Raw genomic sequence first — 21,358 nt, forward strand, 5'->3', positions numbered from 1 at the left:
TTTTCTGCCTAAATTCACTGCATTGGATTAGAAAGCTCAAATCTCCTTGGCAGTGAATACCCTAGAATATGCCAGATTCTTCAATCCCATTTTTGTGTTGCAGTTAAAAACAATCCTCATCTCTGGTGTGGCTATAGATTTTTTTAAATATTTGCAATTGCTGAGTTTAATTGTATTGATATGTGTGCTTGTATTAGTGAATTCAATCAAAATCTACAATTAAACTCTTCCTTTCACAGTATTTACTTCCTTTTTCTTTTAAATGCTTTTCTCTGTTTTCTTTTATTTGCTTGGTTATTTTCTCTTTTTATAAACTTACTCCGTTCTAATCTTCTTTCTCCTAGGTCACCTTTGATTTTCTGTATCTATTACTATTGTATTTTTTATATATATTTTTACTTTATTGTATTCCAGGATTATTGCTGTTTTTATTCTTGTTGTGATTGTTACTTCAAACAAGAATTGCTATAGTCACTCAAAAAAGTGAGTTTACTGTTTTCTACCACTTACGTGATTTCTTCTATTTCTGTACTCGTTTCCTTTATAGTTTTAATCTCTCCATTCTTCTGCATGTCTCCAAATTTCCAGTTCAGTGTTTCTTTCATTCTGTGATTTGTCTTCTATTTTTCTTGCCCCTTTGAATTCTCTACCTTATAATTTTCCTGTATCAGTTTTCTTTCTTTCTTTTCTTTTCTTTCGTTTTTAAGAAACACGGTCCCTTTAATATCATTTTGCAAATGCTATGGACACTTTCATTTTATTTTGTCTAGTTGAGCTTTCAGAGTAAACTCTCCAACTTGTATGTGATAGAGTTCATTCTATGCACCCACAAGAAGAATAAGTCAGTTGTCTTTCCAGGTTCCAAATGCAGGAAAATGACCACATTGCATTCTCAAATATTTCATGCTTTCAATTTTTAATTATTTTCTTTTTAGTTGGGGTAAGAGAAGAGGGAAGAACAGCAATGAAGATAGCTGTAAAAGTGAAAGGGAAATAAAATAATAGACTGAAAGTAAATAAGTAAATTTGTTAACCAAGACACTTGCATCTTTAAAGAATGTCACAGGGAGACTATTTTTGGTGATGGGATTGAAGAGAATTTCAGAAAACCCCCCACAGGTTCATCCCTAAAGGGCAGGGCTTTTATAGCCAGTTCCACCATACAAAACTGACTTTCATTATTAAGTTCATGCAGATACCCTGTAGAGTTCCATTCATTTAATTACTAAATGGCTCTGCCTTGACAAGGCATTGTATGCTTTTTGACATGGTGCCCTAATTTTTAAAAGTTAACAGTATCAGTCTCTTTTGAATCTCCTATTGCATTTTTGTCACAGATTCCATTTATGACAAACACTTGAGTAAATGTGCCTTGACTGGTGCCAGGTTTAATACAAAACCTGTCATCTTTAAAAACAACCTCTCCAAAAATAAGCTATTGATTTATCTGTTAATTTATTTCACTGAACCCTGTACCCAAATCTTAGATCTTGGATTTGTCAAATGGGATAGTTGCCTACAACACTTGTCCAGTCTTATATGTGGATGAGTAAATATAAAAATGTTATGGGCAGCCCACATTTCAGTATAAACTATGAAAATAAGAGATAAAGTAAATAAATTTGGAAGGCTATTTTTTTGTTTTGTATTTTAGTGATTGTATACAGTGTTAAACTTCCAATTAAGAAGCTTTTAAGTAAGGTGCTTTGGACTAAATCTTATGACATGAGTATTTAATTCCTTACTTCTCACTACCAATAAATATCCCAGCCAGTATTATAATAAAGTTTAATTTTATTTAGTTAAAAGGAACTTTCGATTTCTTTATGACTTTCTTTTCCTTTGGTCACCCTTCCCTGTTATTCTTACGGTTCTTTCTCTCCTAGCCTTCAAGAGGAGCAGGCCCCAGGCCTGAGACTACTTTCGTCTCACTAAATTAAAAAAAAAAAAAAAAGTTTACTAATATTTAACTTTAGCATTTTATCTCTTTAATTATGTGTTTCTTCTCTTTATGCTTACTTAGCATTTTTTTGGTTTGATTCTGCCTCATGGTTTCTGATTCTGATTCTCTTAAAATCATCACTATTGTGTTTTTATAAGAACTTGTAAGGTTGCCTTACACTGTTGACAACAAATAGTTCTCATGTTTTTGAGAGTTCATTATACGCCAGGAAATGTGTTAACATTTTAGGTAGATTATATTATTTAAATCTCAACCAACCCTCTGACCAATACTGCCATTATCCTTGTTTTTCCAGATAAAGAAACTTAAGCATAAAAAGGCTAAGCAATTTGTCCAAAGTCCGGCAGCCAGGAAGTGGCCAAACCAGGATTTGGAGTCAGTGTCCGACTGCAGGCCTGCTCACTGCACCACTGTTCCATAGCTCCTCCTGTAAAATGATGCCCACTTATGTTAATTTGCTTTTAATCTTGATGTAAGAATAGGTGCTTCCCTCACTGGATCTTTCTTCATCATAATTCTAATGAGAGCAGAATTGAATGTATATGGGGGGTTGAGTCTTTTGGTGTTGACATGCTGATCCATATTCAGCTGGCCATTGTCTTCTTGTTTTCCTTCAGCCCACCAATTACATGAGATTAGTTTTCACATGAAAGTAACTCTTGTTTAATCTCCATTACTAGAGTAAATACTTTCTAAGGACAAGGTCTCTGGCACTGTCTTTTTCATATCCTTCCATATCCTTTCATATCCTTCCTAGTGCCTTCTATATTAACAATTTCCAAGTAAAGGGCCAAAATTATAGGTCCTGCATGGAGTTGTACTCCCAGGAACTATTGCTGCTCAGTGCTCATGTGATAACAGATGTTTTCCCCATAATACAGGAGAAAAGAAGGCAGAGCATCTCTTCCTTCGATGCAGGCATCTTCTAGTCCTTCCCAAGTGGTCTGTTTTGCAAGAACTTCATTTAGTTTTACACATTTTCATTTTCCTCCTTCGCTGAAATTGGGTATAAAAGAGGAAGCAGGATAACTTGGCTAAGCAGTTAACTGTTTTATTTCCAACAATCTCATGTACTTGAAAAGGTTTTATAGGATTTTTAGTAAATACTCCCAAAGAGCTTATGTTTTTATTTTGAATTATAATTCAACAACATTTAATCCTTTGTCATTGCATTGTCAGACAAGTTTAATTGAATTATTCAAAACATGAAACAAAAGGAAATAATTGTAGATAGCACACTAATATTAGCAGAATTAGCAGAGTGCTGAGAATTATTAAAGAGGACATTATGTTTATTAATCGGGCATTTAATTTTGCTTCTGTTTGTTGATGGAAAACATCCTCTTGGAAAGGATTTTTTAAAAAACCTCAATTGTGACAGTGCCATTTTAACATCCATGAATATATTGTACAAGCAAAAGCTGTTTGAAACCTAATTAGTCAAAAAGATTCTTAATTTCCATTTTAACTATAGAATGGCAGACCCACATTCTAGTCTGCTTGGTCTTTAATGCACAGGAAAAGCAGGCCTTCCAAAATTGGCCTTAAAAAATGAGAACTGGAGGAAAGATTTTAACTATTACAGACTATAGTCAAAAAAAAAGAAGAAGAAGAAAAAAAAAACAGGATATACCCTCTCAACTCCTTTTATGAGGCAGGCATAACCTTGATATTGCAAGGTCAGTATGAGAAAGGAAATTGCAGGCTAATTTCACTTGTGAACATTGATACAAAATACCAGAAAAAAAAATTAATGTGTTGAATCCAGCAGAGTGTCAAAAAATGTGAACATAGCATGACCATGTGGGGCTTACCTCAATAAAGCAAAGTTGAGGTAACTAACTAACTGAATAACTAACTAACTAAATAAATAAATAAAATTAATGTAAATCATCCCATAAACTGGAAAAGGAAAAAAAAAACATATGATAATCTCAGTAGATGCAGAAAAAACATTCGATAAAATTCAACATCTATTCATAACTTTACAAACATCTTAGAAAATTATGAATAGGAAGAAAATTCCTCAAAGTGATTAAACATATTTGCGAAATAACTGCAGAAAATATAAAACTTAATGGTAAAATGTGGTGAGCATTTTTTTAAGAACAGAAATGAAATAAAGATGCCAACTATTTGCATATCTATTCTTTGTTGTATTAAACATACAGCGCCAATGCAGTATGGCTAGAAAAAAAAATTTTTAAAAATAAAATGAAAATGTAAAAATAAAAATAATATAAGAATTAGAAAAAATTAAATTATTCACATATCTTCTGATTATAATAAAATGTAAAATAATATACTGATAAATGATTAGAATTAATAAGGGAGTTTAGAAAAATTGCTAAGGAAAAAAATCTATAAGCAAATATCAATTTCATGTCTATACACTAGCTACACCAAGTTAGAAATGAAATAAAAAACTATATACTATTCTGCATTAAAAATAGGAATAAGATTTAATATAACAAAAGATGTGTGCAATTATTATGTGGAAAATTAACGAATTTTTATTGAAAGTTATTTAAGACATATAAAAAATGGAAAATACCATGTTCAGGAATTAGATATTACAACAAAGATTTTCATTTTTCCAGATTATCCACTAGAGTCATTGCAAACCCAATTAAAATCCCAGCAGAATTATTTTATTGAACTTGACCAACTGACTCTAAAGTTTATATGGATGATAAAAAGGATAAAATAGCCAAGGCATTCAATAATAATATTATAGTAATAGAAAAGATTTAGATAGCATTTTTTCTGTGCTGCACATTGTTCTAAGCACTTAACATATAATGAGTTGGACTTAGTCACTATCAAAAATTTTTATAAAGCTACAGCTCTTAAGATAGTGGTTTTGGCACAGGTTTTAGGTAGATTGTACAAAGTTGCAGAATATAGAATTCATTAAAAAAGATCCCAGACACATATGGAAACTTCATTTACATGAGCTGTTATTGCCAGCCACTGAAAAAATGTTGAATTATTAACTAAATGGTACTAGGACAATCGTTATCTATACCCAGAAATCAACTACAAGTAATTATAGACCTAAATATCACAGGCAATACTGTAAATGTTTAGAAAACAAGACTAGAGTATGTGTTATTGACCTTATGATCTGGAACAAGGCATGATCCTTTAAACAAGGCAGAAAAAACAAATCATAAATGAAAAGTCTGATAAATACAATAAAGAGAGTGAAAAGACAAAAAACAAACTGGAAATAAACATTTGCTCTACAAACAACTAACAGAAGAGTAATATTTAGAATGTATACATTTCTTAAAATTAAGAAGAAAACGGCAAACAGTTCAATAGAAAAATGGGGAAAACAATGGAATAGCCACATGACAAAAGAGACAGAGATAGCATAAAAAATATAAACAACCAAATGTCCATCTACAATAGTAAAATATCGAAGAACTTGTAATGATATGATGGAATATTTTATAGCAATACTAAATGAATGTCATACACCTACATACAAACACATAAATGAATCTTAGGACCATAATGTTGAGATGAAAAAGGAAGTTGCGGAAGAAAAAGTCAGAGTATTTTTCCATGTATATATAATATAAAAGCATTTCATATTAAAGTATATGTTTTTTAGGGATATAAATGTATGTGGTAAAGTTAAGTTTAAAAGCAAGGGAATGAGAAATACAAATATTTTTATGTAGAAGTATTTTATGAATATTGTTTTGTATTCTATTTAAATCATGGGGAAAAAAACCTATTTTAAAATACTTGCAATGTGTTGGGAAAAACATTAAAAAAACACACAACCGAAGTGCAAGTGATTTTGTTTCGTTGCTGCTTTTGTACTTCCATAGGCAGATTGCAGAGCGCACAGGTAGCAGCAGTGGATTCCTGGTTTTAGGCTCTGTGCATCCTATATATTAATATAAAGCAAGTGATCTTGCATTCATTTCCTCTTCCATAAAATGCAGGTAATAATAGCATTAATCTCCTAGAGTCATAGTAAAGATTAAAATACATGTAACATATGTACAAGAATAGAGCCTGTTTGCCCACATAATTGCAATTGAGGTATCCAACACTTTTCTTCCTGCTGTTTCCCATTTGTCAGATAAAGGACATTTTCTTGCTTTCTCGTAGTCATTATGATCCAGTAGAGGATATGAGTTATGAGAGGAAGCGGATCGAGCATCTCTGCTTTCATTCAATTTTTATTTTGAGTTTTCAAAATGAAATTTTGCTTGGTGAAAGGATTTTAGTATATTCTTATTTTTGTTTTGTTTTGATTAAAGTTTGAAAATCGTAGTTGTGAATTGTAGAATTGTAGAAACTGCCCAGGATATGTTGTTAAGTGAACAGAAGAGGTGGCAAAAGAGAATGGACAGAATGATCTTATGTCATCATTGATGCCACGAAAAAAACATATGCCAAAAATAGTATCTCTATGTGGGTAGAAATATGGACAGCTTTCATCTTCTTTTGACCTACATGTATTTTATAAAATGAGCATTCATTATCCATGTAAGCTGGAAAATACACACACACACACACACAGATTAGATGAAAAGATACTCAACCCAGCTGGTCAGCATGGAACTGCAAATGAAACCAGCACAGATACTCAATTTTTCACCAACTGGACTCGCAGAATGATGGCCTTCTCTGTTCTTGAGGGTGTGGGGAAGCAGGCACTTTCACATCTTGTTAGTGGGGAAGTGAAATGCACCACTCCCTGGGCAAGTATTCTCCCAAAGCTGAACAGATTTCAGAGCATGAATTTTTAGGCCCAATAATCCAATCCTAGGAATCTATCCTATAAAATATCTTAGTATATGCACGAACATGATTAATATAATGCAATGCAACACTGTTCATAATAACACAAAAACTGGAAACAACTTAAATGTTCATCTTTAACAGGAAGAGAAAAGTAAATTATGGCACATTCATACAACAGAATACTCTGCCACTATTGAAAAGAATGAGCTAGATCTCTATGTTTTGATCAGAGGAGAAAAATGAAAAATAAGTGTCATGTATATCAATGTGTGTGGTGTGCGTATATACATATATAAAAACAGAAATATATATAAATGTATAAATATATGTAAATATATACATATATATACAAATACACACACAGTGCAAAGCAAACAATAGAATTTTTACTAAATAATAATATATAAGTATATATAGTTATGCCTATACAAATGTAGGGTAAAAAAGGAAAAGAATACAAACTCTGGGATTTGGAAAGGGGGGAAATCTATTTCTTATTTCATATAATTGTCAATCTAGGAATAATTGATAATTCTTGTGTGATTTAAAATATAAAATCTCAATTAGTCGTATTTTAAAAGGATATTTTTATGTTTGAGTGCATAAGATGTGACTCTGTAGTTAAAATAATTTCACTACGATCATTGTTATTAAGCTTTGAAATACTATTCCATGGCATTAACTCAGTCCCAAATGTTGATCTATCTATTCAAAGAACAAACCAGGTTTATTTGGAAATATATTGCCCCATTGCCAAAATTCCTTAAAGTGATTACTAACAGGTACAATTTGATTTTTAGAAAGAGTCACATTATTTGTTTTTAAAGAAATATAATCAATGATTATCCTAAAATGATTTACTTGATCTAGGATTCCTTTCTATGAAATAGTCCAAAACTGGCTGCTGTCCATCTAACGAGAAGTAAAATTTGATAGTGCTCTATAAATGCTTAATGATAATATATTAATCATTAAAATTAAAATTATTAGAGTAATTTAAAAAATAAGATGCTTGTTCAAAAAATTTACAGTGTACACAGTACAGGAAACTTAGTTTACCTTTTACCACTAGGATAAATAAGTAATAAATTGGGTGACGTCATCAAATTGGTTGCATGAGGTGAGCCTCTGTAAAGCTCCCCTGGAATTTACAACTAATCGATCAACAATAACTCCACAAAAGACTCCCGGTACAGCAGACAGGCAAGAAGAAGAGGCCCACTATTGAATTCACCTAAAGGTGGACGCATCCCACAAACGGGGGAGGACGGAAGGGAGAACTGTGGGGATGGAGCCGCAGTGGCGCAGTATGCAGAACTAGCTCAGTGCTCCGATATCGCTGCATCCCAGAACTACCACAGATGGGGCAGAAGGAAGAAGTCGGACTGCTAAGGCTCCGTTTATGGCCAACAGGACTGAGGAGGCAGCATATAACACTGCTGACCCCAACGCTCACGGCAGAGACCTCAGAGAAAAGACTGAGGGAAGAAGGCTGAAAATGGTGGTTTAAGCCCTCACTGCCGAGCAGAGAATGGGAGCCTTAGGCACTGAGACTAGCCACCCCCTCCTTACCCTCCCAGAGCTCGCCCGCCCCCACCTGCCCGGTGCTAGAAGCGGAACAGTAGCAGTGTCAGATCAAAAGAACAGAATATTTCCTATTCGGAGAACTGTGGAATGCAGACACAGATTCACAGCCCAACTAGTTCCGACAAAGGGGAAGGAGCTGTGGAAGCAGGACCGGCTGTGGTGGTGGTCGCCGCCATTGCTCTGGGCCACCTCTCACAAGTCACTCTGCCGTGGCCCCACCTATCTGGGCGGATCCCTCCAGGAGTGAACAGAACTGCTGAAATATAGGGCTCTGAATCTGGTGCAGGAAGAGTTTTGGAACTTCAAAAGCTCTCTGCATACCCACCGGGATGCTACGCCCTGTGACCCAGGCGAATTATTAACAGAGAAGAAGCCTGTCTCCCAGGAAATCCCCCAATTGTGTGGGAAGCTGGAATAGTGCAGAGAAACCATAGCACAACCATGTGAGAGAGAGAAAAAAGGTTTCAGTTGGAGAGAAAATAAAACATTCTACCAACAAGTACTGGAAAACAAAAGAAAGACCTTTTCCTATCAACCTGTTGCAGAAGCCACTCCTGTAGATGTCTAGGAAGAGAAATAATAAATCAGTAATTGCCATGAATAACCAAGGCAACAAGACAGCTCAGAAAGAAAGTGAAAAGTCTCCAGAAAAGGAACTTAAAGATATGGAAATATGTGACTTAAATGACAGAGAATTCAAGACTGCAGTTCTGAAAAACTCAACGAGATGCAAGAAAACACAGAAAGGCAGTTTAATGAACTCAGAAACACAATCAAAGAACATGAACATTTTACCAAAGAGATTGAAATTTAAAAAAAAAACAAATACAATTTCTGGAGATTAAGAACTCAGTAGAAGAAATTAAGAATGAAATAACCAGCTTAGGTAGTAGAGTTGACCAGATGGAGGAAAGAATCAGTGACATCGAAGATAGAAACCTGGAAATGACACAGATGGAAGAAGAAAGAGACTTGAGACTTAAAAGGAATGAAAGAACTCTACAAGAACTTTCTGACTCCATCAAAAAGAGCAATATAAGAATAATGGGCTTACCAGAAGGAGAAGAAAGAGAGAAGGGAACAGAGAATACATTCAAACAAATTGTTGATGAGAACTTCCCAAACTTGTGGACAGAACTGGATCCTCAAATCCAAGAAGCAAATAGAACACCTAATTACCTCAAACCCAACAGGCCTTCTCCAAGGCACATTGTATATATTGAAGCTGTCTAAAATCAATGACAAAGAAAGAATCCTCAAGGCAGCCAGAGAAAAGAAGACGGTAACCTACAAAGGAAGGTTAGATTATCATCAGATTATTATTAGATTTTTCAGCAGAAACTCTACAAGTCGGGAGGGAGTGGAACCAAATATTCAACCTATTGAAAGAGAGAAATTATGAGCCAAGAATAATATATCCAGCAAAGATATACTTCAGATATGAAGGAGGAATAAAAACCTTTCCAGACATACAGAAGCTGAGGGAATTTTCTCATACATGACCTGCATTACAAGAAATACTAAAGGAGGCTATTCGACCACCATCAGCAGGGACAATTTGTGGCAACCAAAACATAAAAAGGGGGACAGTAAAGGCCTGAACAGGAATATGGGAATGGAGAGAGCATGCTGAAGAAAATGGAATACTCTAAATATCAAACTTTCCGTTACATAAATTTAAGGGTAACCTCTCAAAAAAAAAATGCAGAACTGAAATATATACTGTAATAAAAGAAGAAACAGAGGGAAACATCATAGAATACCACGACACAGAAATAATAGACAACAACAAAAAGGCAAAGCAACAGTGGAGACACAGTCTTACCAAAAATCTAAAGATAGAATGACAGGAAATCCTCACATATGAACAATCACCTTAAATGTAAATGGACTGAACTCACCTATAAAAAGGCACAAAGTAGCAGATTGGATCAAAAAAATAAACACAACCATATACTGTCTCCAAGAGACACATCTCAGCTACAAGGACAAGCATAGACTTAAAGTGAAAGGGTGGAAATTGACACTCCAAGCAAATGGTACCCAGTGAAAATTAGGTGTAGCCATAATGATATCAGATGAAATAGACTTCAGGGTGAAAAAGATAACAAGAGACAAAGATGGACATTTCATAATGGTAAAGAACAACAAGAAGACATAAAAGTCATCAATATTTATGCCCCCAATCAGGGAGCACCGAAAAATACCAAACCACCACTAATAGAACTAAAGGGAGAAATTAAACAAAACACAATTATACTAGGGGACTTAAATACATCATTGACAGCTATGGATAGATCATCCAAACAGAAAATAAATAATGAAATAGCAGCTCTAAATGACACATTAGATGAAATGGACATAATTGACATATATAAGCACTTCATCCTAAAACATCAGACTATACATTCTTTTCTAATGTACATGGAACATTCTCAAGGATAGACCGTATATTGGCATATATAATCAGCCTCAGCAAATTTAAGAAGATTGAAATCATACCTAGCATATTCTCTGATCACAAGGCTTTGAAATTGGATGTCAACAGCAAAAAGAAAGCATGAAAAAACACAAATACATGGAGATTAAACAATATACTTTTAAAAATGACCAGGTCGAAGAAGAAATTAGAGGAGAGATCAAAAGATACACAGAAACAAATGACAATGAATATACATTCTACCAAAATTTTTCAGAAGCAGCGTAAGCAGTTTTAAGATGGAAATTTATATCATTACAGGCCTATCTCAAGAAACAAGAAAAATCCCAAATAAATAACCTCATGTTACACCTTAAAGAACTAGAAAAAGAATAACAAGTGAAACCCAAGATCAGCAAAAGAAAGGAAATAACAAAAATCAGAGTAGAACTAAATGAAATAGACAACAAAAAGATAATAGAAACATTAATGTGACAAAGAGCAGCTTCTTTGAAAAGATTAACAAAATTGACAAACCCTTGGCTAGACTCACTAAGATAAAAAGAGAGAAGACACTAATTAACAAAATCAGAAATGAAAAAGGGGAAGTTATCACGGACACCACAGAAATACAAAGGATTATCCAAGAATACTATGAAGGACTATATGCCACCAAATTCAATAACCTAGAAGAAATGGACAAGTTCTTAGAAACATATAGCCTTCCTAGGCTGAACCATGAAGAACTGGAAAGTCTAAACAGACCAATCACCAGTAACAAAATTGAATCAGTCATCCAAAACCTTCCCAAAGCAAAAGTCCTAGACCAGATGGCTTCACTAGTGAATTCTACAAAACCTTCAAAGAGGATATTAATACCAGTCCGGCTCAAACGCTTCCAAAAACTTGAAGAAGGGACAGTACTCCCTAATTCATTTTATGAGACCAACATTACCCTGATACCAAAACTTGGTAAGGACAACACAAAAAAAGAAAACTACAAACCAACATCTCTGATGAATACAGATGCAAAAATCCTAAACAAAATTCTAGCAAATCGAATACAACAATGCATTAAAAAGATTATTCATCACGACCAAGTGGGGTTCATCCCCGGGACACGAGGATGGTTCAACATTTGCAAATCTATCAATGTGAAACATCACATAAACAAAATAAAGGACAAAAATCATATGATTATATCAATTGATGCAGAAAAAGCATTTCTCAAGATACAACATCCATTTATGTTTAAAACACTTAATAAAATAGGTATAGAAGGAAAATACCTTAACATAATAAAGGCCATCCATGACAAGCCCTCAGCTAATCTCATAATTAATGGTGAAAAACTGAAGCCCTTTGCTCCATGTTCAGGAACACGACAGGGCTATCCCCTATCACCTCTGCTTTTCAACATAGTGTTGGAAATCCTTGCCAGAGCAATCAGGCAAGACAAAGGAATAAAAGGTATCCAAATTGGGAATGAAGAAGTTAAATTATCACTGATTGCAGATGACATGATGCTATATATAGAAAACCCTAAAGACTCCACCAAAAAACTATTAGAAACAATCAACGAATACAGTAAAGTTGCCAGCTACCAAATCAACGTACAAAAAGTCATTGCGTTCCTATGTACTAACAATGAAATCTCAGAAAAAGACATACAAGAAACAATTCCTTTTGCAATTGCAGGAAAAAAAATATACCTAGGAATAAACTTAACCAAGGTTGTGACAGACCTATATGCTGAAAACTATAAGACATTTTTGAAAGAAATTGAAGAAGACACAAAGAAATGGAAGGATTTTCAGTGCTCATGGATTTGAAAAATCAACATAGTTAAAATGGCCATATTACCCAAAGCAATATACAGATTTAATGCAATCCCCATCAAAATCCCAATGGCATTTTTTAAAGAAATAGAACTAAAAATCATCAGATTTTTTTGTAACCACAAAAGACCTCGAATAGCCAAAGCAATCTTAAGAAAAAAGAACAATACTGGAGGTATCATACTCCCTGACTTTAGCTTGTACTACAGGGCTACAATAATCAAAACTGCATGGTATTGGCAGAAAAACAGACACATAGACCAATGGAATAGAATTGAGAACTCAGAAAAAAACCACATGGTTTTTTCAGAGAACTCAGAAAAAAAAAAAACATGTCCAAATATGGACAGATAATTTTTGACAAAGAAGCTAAAAACATACAATGGAGGAAAGAGCCACTTCAGTAAATGGTGCTGGGAGAATTGGGATAGCCACGTGCAAAAGAATGAAACAGGACTGGTATCTGTCACCATGTACCAAAATTAATTCAAAATTGATCAAAGACTTAAGTATAAAACCTGAAACAATAAACCACATAGAAGAAAACATAGATACTAAACTTATGGACCTTGGGTTCAAAGAGCATTTTATGAATTTGAGGCCAAAGGCAATGGAAGTAAAAGCTAAAATAAATAAATGGGATTATATGAAACTTAAAAGCTTCTGCATAGCAAAAGAAACCATCGACAAAATAAAGAGGCAACGAACTGAATGGGAGAAGATTTTTGCAAAATTGCCTCCGATAAGGGGCTAATATCCAAAATATACAAGGAACTCATGAAACTCAACAACAACAAAACAAACAACCCATTTGAAAAATGGGCAGAGGACCTGAAGAGACATTTCTCCAAAGAGGACATACAAATGGCAAATAGACATATGAAAAAATGCTCAACATCACTAATCATCAGAGAAATGCAAATAAAAACCACAATGAGATATCACCTCACCCCAGTCAGAATGGCTACAATCAACAAGACAAATACTAACAAGTGTTGGAGAGGCTGTGGATAAAAAGGAACCCTCAGACACTGTTGGTGGGAATGCAGACTGGTGCCGCCATTATGGAATGCAGTGTGGAGGTTCCTCAAAAAATTATGAATAGAATTAACCTATGACCCAGAAATACCTCTCCTGGGTATCTATCAAAAAAATCTGAAAACATTTATACATAAAGATATGTTTGCTCCAATGTTCATTGCAGCTTTGTTTATGGTGGCCAAAACATGGAAACCACCAAAATGTCCTTCAGTAGATGAATGGATAAAGAAATTGTGGTATATATATACAATGGAATATTATTTGGTGGTAAGAAAAGATGATATAGAAACATTTGTGACAACATAGATGGATCTTGATATTATAATGCTAAACGCAATAAGTCAGACAGGAAAAGCAGAGAACTATATGATTTCAATGATATGTGGTATATAATCCAAAAACAACAAAAGAACAAGACAAAGAAATGGGAAACAAAAACTCATAGACACAGACAATAGTTTAGTAGTTACCAGAGGGCAAAAGGGGCGGGGGGTGTGAGGTGAGGTTAAGGGGGATCAAATTTATGGTGATGGAAGGGGAACTGACTCTGGGTGGTGAAAACGCAATGGGATTTATAGATGATGTAATACAGAATTGTATGCCTGAAATCTATGTAATTTTACTAACAATCGTCTCCCCAATAAATTAAAAAAAGCTAAAAAAAATAAGTAATAAATCATGATATAAATATAAACAAGTTGGAATTGTAAAGACTGGTAAACATTTTTTATTTGCCATTGCTTTTGTGAAGATTTATATTGTCTTACCATCTATTTTCTGCCCATTTATTATAGTGAGGGGATTTTTGTTCTTTCATACCTGAACACCAGAGAAAGTCATGTGTAGCTTCTGCACTCGTATATTAAAGAAGTTGTATGCTTTCCTTTATAATTTCTCATGAAAGACATAAAACTCATCAAACCATTCTCCCCTCTAGCTCGTAACCTCTGCATGAACTAAAAGGTTGAAATATTGTTTAATCATGCTGCATACCACTTTTTACCGTTATGAGAAACATTATTTTGCTACAATGGAAGCAACAAAACAAAACGCTTTTACTCTGTGCGAGGAGAAATGTGTTTTTAAATTATTTATTATATTAAACAGTATGATTTCTTATGAAACTACATTTTCCTTTTTTGTATTTCAAATTGCTTTGGGGAGAGAGGTATGTTTTTAAAATTATGATCATACACGTGTAATCTGGGGGCCATAGACCCTTGTACTGACTTAGGACTCAGAGAAAAAGTAAGTGCTAATTTCAGTTGACAATCTTTACTTGATTTCTTCAATTCACATTCAACTACTATTAACCTTTGTTTGTGACAATTGAAGAGAATAATAGTTGAATTTGGGGCCTTTAATGTCATATTGAAATCAATAGCTGTAAATGGTAGTTGCCACAGTTCTAACTGATCTGTCACATTCAAACAAAAGGTTTTCTCAGTTCATAGAAGATAGCTGAGACAATTAAACACACACACAAGAATGGCAGAAGACCTTTATAACGTTGAGGAAATGTACTGATTCTCAGTTTTTATAATAAGGTTTTATTTTGTGTGTTTGTTTTTGTTTTGTTTGTTTTAATAATGTTTTTAAAAATACCTGAAGCTGTAAGTCAAATACAGGACAGGTAGCAGATTTCATCCAGACCTCAAAAACCCCAGTCTCTGTCATAAAAATAAATTGAATTGTCCTTCTTAGAGTGGTGGTGATAGTGAGTGGTGGGGGAGGAGACAGATGATAAGCCCCTTCATGAGCTGGCAAGGGTAGAAATTGCAAAAGCCGCTAAATAAAAACAACTCAAAACGCTTAGAGCCAGAGCTCTGCCTGCTCCTGACATTCCTCTTATCGTGTCTTCAACTCCCCACACAAATCCATCTTTCAGACTTCTGCACATTCATCAGTGTTAAACTTTTAGGGCTCAGTTCTGGCCTTATCTTTGCCTTTCTTATTTTTATGGACATTTTGTGGATGTAAATTAAGGGATTTTAGTTCATGTTTTTCCATGCATGGCATTGATAAGCATATTCGCCAGCTCTGAACCTAATACTGGTTATAATCATCTGGACATTGATTAATTCCATTAAGAACATAAGTCCACTTCTGTGTAGCAGTGTTAAGTACTATGAAGTATAATAAGAATGATTCAGTGCTTTATCAGAAAGAAAAAACTTTGGTAATTTTCCCCCATATAATAATAACAGGTCTCCAGTTTTATTAAGGCATAATATGAAAAATTCTTATTCACTGAAATGCCATTCCAACCATCCTTTGATAGATTAAATTAGATGTTCGTGGAAGTAAAACTAGAAAAATTCAATATTATAAGAATATAGATTAAAAAGAGGAAAGTAGACAAGATCATCTTTTTAAGTTGCCTTAAGCAAAGGTACTATTTTTTCTCAGCTTATAAATTTATAAGACAATTTTTCAGCCTTAACATTTCCCAAAATTATTAGTTTAAGGACTTTGTGACTTTTTAAAAGAAATTATACTTCTCAGAAATAAACTCACTTAAGAGGAACATAATCAGTTTCTAATGGACCTTTTTTCCTACTTTATTTCCTTCCACTAGAGGATGAGATTCCAAACTGTCAAATCAAGTCCTTGGGACAAAAATCGGTAGTGTGCTGGCAAACTAACTCAATGGAAAACAAACCCCTCATAAGTAGCATTTGCGGGTTTCTGTGGTATAAATGCTCCCACCATGACCAATGTCATGCTGTAACCTGATGTCCCTGAATATAGAGTTGACCCCAGCCTACCACTGGGATAGTTAATCTTCATCTATGGAAAGACCTAGTTCTGCAGCCCTATTAGGCACTACTAGAGCACAGGCAACAGGAAAGGACGTGCCAATCTTCATCAAGGAGACAAACATCAAGAGATAAGATGGCTGACCGAGAAACACGCTGTTCTTATGGGATCATCTTGCTTATCTTTTTAGAGATAAAGGAAATAAGAACCATTAACTTTGTAGGTAAAATTAGTCTTCAGGGTCAATTTCACCTTTTAAAATGCTAAGCCAGAAAACTCAGAATCTTCATCTTTAATGGTGTGGTCTGTGTTCAGTGAAAATTTAAATATTGAACAATTCCGTGGGTTCCTAAGTATATCCTACACTCACATCTTTTTCTTAAATTATATTATGCTGAGGAAGAAAAGAAAGGCTTATTAGAAAAATAACTTGTCAAGTTTTGTGCATTAGATATGAATCAGGATATCTGCATTAATTTGGAGCCTTTGCAATTCAGCATGACATATTTGAAGATGTTTGTGTAAATTCAATATACATGTCTGCATATATACATGGAGAAAGAGAGAGAGAGCATCTTGGGTTAGCTGGTCCTTTTTTGAATACATAACAAGACGACAAACTAGCCAAATGAGGCCAAATCACAGGAATGGTAGTACAGCTAACTCCAGGAAATTGGGGACAAGAGTCAGATGCCACAGCATTCTCTCCATCTATGGAACCAATTTCTCTATTACTCACAGTTATTTTCACTTTCCTACAAATATCAGTATTGGTTGAAGGAGTATGGTAGGTGGTTAATGCAAAGCTTTATTGGACTGTAGTAAAAAACAAAAAACAAAAAAAAAAAAAACACAAAACCACCAGTGAATAAAACTACTATTTGGGGGAAACTACTGAGGTGTTCTTCATGTGGCCAATTGTATGTCCAGTCTATTCAAATGGGTATAGGAGAAAAATATGTGCTATGTGTGTTGCAGAGTTCCACAATTATCTATTAAATCAAACTTGTCATTTGTATCATTCAAATTTTCTGTATCCTTGCTTATTTTTCGGTCAGGCTAATTGGTCAAAATCTATAGGAGGTGTATTAAAATCTTTATTATCATTGTGTTCTCAGATTTAACCCATTTGTTTAATAGAGTTATAAGTCTCATGCTAAACCTTAAAACTTAAAGTTATGTAGTATGCCTTATCTTTTTGCTATGTAATTTATGCATATTGTTTTGAGAATCATACCTGTTACCATTATATAATATTGCTCCTTTTTTTCATTAATGCTTTTGGTCTAGAGTTTTACTCTTAATATTAGATTATCATTCCTGCATTTTTTTTAGCTATTTTTTTTTATTATTTTGACCAATTCTGGACTTTTTATTATTCAGCCTATTTAACATATAGTGGTAATTGATCTATTTGACTTATTATTTCATATTATTTTGTGCTTACTATTTGTTTATCTTGTTGTTGTTTTTGTTGTTTATTTTTCCTCACTTAATTTGGAATTCTTATTCTGTTCACAATATATAAAACAATATTTCTCGATTAGCATATCAAGTTCAGTATTGATGATGGCTTTTCTGAGGCAGCCTACTTACCCATTTTACCCCTGATCCCCTCTTCCCTCTACTGCTATTAGGGACTTTTAGACTCCTTCTTTTCTTCATCTGGCTTTCTTCCCTCCACAGTTCTTGGGTTTTGCCTGAGTAGTTGAAAAATTTTACTTGCAGGTTTTTATGAAGCAATCATTATATAGATAGGTATAAATATATACTTATATATTCAAATGTATAATTATATACATTTAATTTTAAGAACCATGTCTTATAACTTCTACGTCTTGGTTATAGAATTGTCATCTTATAAATTAAAACAAATTGCTTAACACTGTTATACTATTCTTTCTTCTTCCTCTTCTTGGGAGGAGGTTTGATTCTGATTGAATTCTTATGAAGTTGGGAGTACTTCATTGAGTATCTTCTGCATATAAGATACATGGTGGCATAGTTCTGAATCCTCGGATGTTGAAAACCACTGTTCTTTTTCCTTAACATTTGAGTATTATATTGGCTGGTACAAAAATTCTCGGATCTTTTCTTTTAGTAGTATAGTCAGATAATCTTTCTTTTGTAAGAAAACTATTTTTTGTTCTTGGTAAAAGAAAGAATTTTTTCATTATCATTTGAGGTCAGACATTTTCCTGATTATGTCTAGGTGTGTGGCTTTTTGTAAAATTAATTCTGTCTGAGTCTTAGTGAACCCATTCAGTCAAAAGACACATGCCTTTCTTCAACTCAGGGACTATTAATTCTTCTGCTTCCTTGATTATCTCTTTTATTCAAGCTTAATTTTTTCCCCATCCAGAACTCATCTTCTTTGCATGTATGTCATCTATATTTTTCTATAAATCTCTTATTTTATTGCTAATTTTCTTTTTCCCCCATTGTTTTTATATCTAGACAATTAATTCAGTTCTCAGAAGTGGCTACCTCTTTTTCAATTCTTCTATTTGATTTTAGAACTTGGAAAATCATTATTGTCCATTCAAGTAATTATTATTTTGACTTTCTAATTGCATCTCCTTGAGAATACGTATTACAGTTCAATTAACATTCTCCTCTATCTCACTCATTAGCTTTTCCTTAATAATCACTAACTATTCATCTTGACCTCCTTTCTCACAAGTTACTGAGTCCATGAAATAGGTCCCCCTTTCCAAGACAAAGCTCTCTGTTAATTGCTTAATCTCAGACTTGTCTACTTCTTTATTTTACTTACTTGTCTTACTTGCTTCTCCATCTTTATATTTTTTTCATTTTTCCATTATTATCATTATTATTATTATTATTATTATTATTATTATTATTATTGGGGAATGTTGGGGAGCAGTGTGTTTCTCCAGGACCCATCAGATCCAAATCAGGTAATTGTCCTTCAGTACAGTTGTGGAGGGCGCAGCTCAGCTCCAAGTCGTTGCTGTTTTCAGTCTTTAATTGAAGGGGGCGAAGCCCGCAATCCGTGCAGGAATTGAACCGGCAACCTTGTTGTTAAGAGCTCGCGCTCTAACCAACTGAGCCATCCGGCCACCCCCATTTCTCCATCTTAATTCTTCTTTGACTTCTCTGTAATATAGGCTTTGTTACACCAGAGCAAGTCAGGATTTGAGTTTCTCCTGAGCTATGGTAAACTGGAAGGTTGTGGATGATATGGTGATTTTGTGAGCTAGTGATTATACACTAGCATACCTGAACCCATTCACTGAGAAGACTGTGAAAGCAGGTGCTATGACTCTGGAGGTGCAATTGGTAGAAAGTCAGTTCCTCCCAAAATATGAATACTTAGAACAATTTATCCTATCTATACACCACCCTCCAACCTTCTGAAAACTGTCTGTCCAGCAGAACTAGGTAGCCTCACAGAGAAGCAGATGAAATATTGGCAGATGTGCCCTTTTTTGCATGACTGGAGGCCCACTGGCCCATGTTGGCTAAGCCCTCCTGAGTGGCCAGGAATCTGCTGTATTAATGTCAGACCTGCTGAGACCTCTGCTCTTCTCCCTTCCCCAAAATTAATAAAGCCTCGCACTTGCTCTCTTCTCTGGGAAACTCAAAGCTTCAGAGGTACTAGTCAGCTTATTTAGGTATTGCCTTACTCTCGCAACTTTCTATCTTCCCAGAATCTATTTGTGCAATATTAAATATTGCCATCAGGTGCAAAGTTTTAATCTTATACAAATTTTTACTTTCGCCTTTATTTTCTTTGGGTTATTTCTACCAAATCTAATTTTCCCAGTGTCTCAGTCAGTATCTTTGGGGTTAAAATGGTAGGTCAAAATAATGGGATAATAATGTCCTGCTACTTCATCTACAAAATTCTGTAACATGGACGACATACTTAATAAACTATAATGAAAGAACCATCCACTTAGAAAATGAGGAGGGAATTGAGATATGGTTGCTAGTGGTACTAAGCAGAGATTATATTGTGTTTGTAGGTTTAGTGGTAACTCACTTTCCATGAAGTAAACCAAGCTCTTTATTTAGCCAGTCCAGCCTCCATAGGTTCAGGTTTTGTAGGCTGAGGGATAGCTCCTGCCCAGTGTTGACACAACCAAGCCTGTTAACATAGTTAAGTGGTGCATAGCCATTAAGCACTCTCGCCATTTTGCCAGACTTAGAGTTCTCTGGCAGTACAGCTCTTTTCAAATCCTACTCAGCTTCTTGTTAATTCCATTTAGGGCACTCTCTTAGCTGGAAACCAATTTCAAAAAAATGTGTTGAGTTGTTCAATTTAGACCTGCTTTAGTAGTTTCTTAGCAAAAGACCTAGGAGTTCAGCCCATTGGCTAAGATGTCTTTTGAAAATCTTCTGCCTTAGAGCAGTGGGAGACAGTAGGGGTCTGTCCTGGGAGACCTAACTGAATGGATACATTGTAGCACAGAGTTGGGCTGGTATGTGGTAGTCAGAGCAGAGGCAATTAGTACTTTTCTTTGGATGGGCAGTACAACCAGAGCTATTTGGTAGAGTCCTGAGGAGGATTTCTGCTTTCTCATTGCCCTAACTCCCCTGGGAATATGTCTCTCTAGTCAGCACTGTCCTTTAACTTCAGTGTCAGATAGAAGGGTCTCTTTTCCTTTCCAAGACGAACTTCTCTACTCCTGTACTTAATCCCAGCCTTATCTACTTCTTTCCTGTCTGACTTGCTTTCCCATCTTTTATATTTTTCATTTCTCTAGCTTCCTGGCCCCTTCCCATTCTCTTACATGTGTGATAAAAATCCTGAAATAAACCTTACTCCAATCCTACCACCCTCTCAACACACCTGTCCATTTTCTTCATCACTTCATTGCCAGTCATCTAGAAAACTGTCTTCGCTTCTTCATCGTTTTCTCCAAACTCCTTCTGTCTGACTTTTATCCCACTCTTCTCAAAACACTATCAGAAATGTTACCAAAAACATTTTTGTAATGTTCTACTATGTCT

At 34.6% G+C, this 21,358-nt stretch overlaps 1 protein-coding gene across 3 annotated transcripts in view; it reads left to right on the plus strand.

The window, feature by feature from the left end:
• Positions 1-21,358, plus strand: part of DPYD (dihydropyrimidine dehydrogenase) — a 696,413-nt gene that overhangs the window by 549,251 nt on the left and 125,804 nt on the right. The window contains exons 18-19 of one of the 3 annotated variants that reach the window (XR_013991662.1): positions 415-483; positions 2,259-3,702. The exons of the other annotated variants lie outside the window; for them this stretch is intronic. The gene's annotated coding sequence lies outside the window, so the exon portion shown is untranslated. Of the gene's footprint in view, positions 1-414; positions 484-2,258; positions 3,703-21,358 lie in introns of those variants that run through there. 3 annotated transcript variants of the gene reach the window in all.

Source organism: Rhinolophus hipposideros (genome assembly GCF_964194185.1).
Source record: "Rhinolophus hipposideros genome assembly, chromosome: 19".
NCBI classification, from domain to species: Eukaryota; Metazoa; Chordata; class Mammalia; order Chiroptera; family Rhinolophidae; genus Rhinolophus; species Rhinolophus hipposideros.